Genomic DNA, 1,964 nt, shown 5'->3' on the forward strand with positions numbered 1-1,964 from the left:
TGTGTGTGTGTGTGTGTGTTGTTCGGATTGTTGTTTTGTTGTTTGTTCCCCCCCCCCCCCCCCCCCCCCGCCGCGACACACACGCGCTCGGACACACACGCAGAGACACAGAGAGAGAGAGAGAGAGAGAGAGCGCGCGCGCGAGAGAGAGAGACACAGGCGCGCGCACACACACACACACACGCACACACAGACACAGACACACGCACGCGCACACACACAGACACCCCCAGCCCCCCACCCCCCCCAGCCCCCCGACCCCCACCGTCGCCCGCGCGCCCGAAGAGCCGTTGGTCCCCGCCCCACCGCTGCAACTCCGGAGCTGCAGGGCGGTGGGTGCGGCCGCCAACCGACCGCAGCCTCCTCGGCGCCGCGGAGCACTACGGCTGGGGGGTGGGGGATCGGGGGCGGTTTCTGTTACACCACCACCACCACCACCACCCGCCCTCGCTGCTCTCCCTCCCACCCCTTCGGCGTTCGTTTGGCTTTCAACCCGCGGCGGGAACGGAGCAGGCGGGCAGGAGGGCGGGCGGCCGAGCGACCGACTGAGGAAGGCGGGGAGCCGGGCCGCGGGCACGGCGCGGCAGGGACTCGGCAGCTGCGGGGGCTCAGCGTCCAAAACACGCGCCACCCATCATCGCCGCCGCCGGCGGGAGGCCCCTCCGGGCCCCCCGGCACGGAGGCGGCGGCGGCGACGCCGCTGGGTCCTAAGGTCTCCCGCCTTCCTTCCCTGGAGCGGCCAATGTGCTGCTGCTGGTGGAAAGCGGGCCGGAGGTAGGGGGCGGCCGGTCTCCTCGTGAACCCCGGGGGTGGCGGGGGCGGGGGGTGGGGGGGTGGGATGGGGCGGGGGGTGGCGGGGGGGGGTGGGTGGGCTGGGGGGTGGGGGGGGCGGCCGGTGTCACGGTGAACCTGGTGGCGGGAGGGTTGGGGGGGGGGGGGGGGGCGGGCTCGTCGCGGGCCAAGCGGCGGTGTTGGGGGGGCGCCGCCGGTCTCACGGAGAAGCACGTGGCGGGTGGGGCGGCTTTGGCGGGATGGGGGGGCGGCCGTATACGCGTGCGCGCGCGGGCAGCCCCAGGCAGACGGCTTCGGGCCGGGCAGCTTGTGGGGGTGCGGGGCAGGCGGGCGCACGTGCGTGGGCAGAGCGTGAGCTCCTGAACCGTTTCTGAATCGATGCCCTAGCGCTGGTCAGGCTTCCGCTTGACCTCTCCGTTCGTGATTCTCGTCGCGTGTTTTCAGGTCCGCGTTCGATCCCGTCTCAGCCGAACTCTTCCCTGCCGGTTCCGACCCTCGCGTCCGTACGCTAGCCGGCAGCTGCGCTGGCCCCGTCGCCTCCCCAGTTGAAGGTGAGATCACGAGGGGCGCTGCATAAGCCAGGCCTCGCCTCGCCGCTGGCCTGCCTACCGGCTCGAAAGCTGCAGGAGACCCCCTCGCGTGAGAGCCCACCAGCCACGGCCCGGCCCAGGCCCATCACGTCCTAGTCCAGGCGTGACTTCGCCGCGAGAGGCTCAGGCCACGGCCTGCTCCCTGCCTTGGAGCTACGCGGGTGCCCGTGTCATCCCGAGCCGCCGCCTGCTTCAAGCCAGGGCCCGCTCGGGCACGGCGTGACGTCACAGGCAGCTCGGGAGCCCGGGCCCGGAAGCGCCCTGTTACCCCTCCTCGGCTACTTGTGACGTCACAAGGGGCAGGCGGCGGGGAGCGCGGGGGCTGCCGGGAGGGGGTGGCGGGAATGCCGGCCAGAGACCCGGCCGTGCTGGGACCCCACGCGGACGCAGACACCGGTCGATGCCAGCGGTCGCACGGCGGCCAGCGGGTCCGGGCAGGGCAGCGGCGTGAGCACCGCAGGGGGAGGCGGCTGTAGAAAAAAAAAAAACAACTAATTTTTCCTTTTCATCTCTCTTTTCCCGTTTCTGTGGTGGCTGCGATCGCAACCCAGAAAAGACGACGACGGCACGGGGCGGGAGGTT

This window comes from Athene noctua, unplaced genomic scaffold (assembly GCF_965140245.1).
Source record: "Athene noctua unplaced genomic scaffold, bAthNoc1.hap1.1 HAP1_HAP1_scaffold_244, whole genome shotgun sequence".
Taxonomy (NCBI): domain Eukaryota; kingdom Metazoa; phylum Chordata; class Aves; order Strigiformes; family Strigidae; genus Athene; species Athene noctua.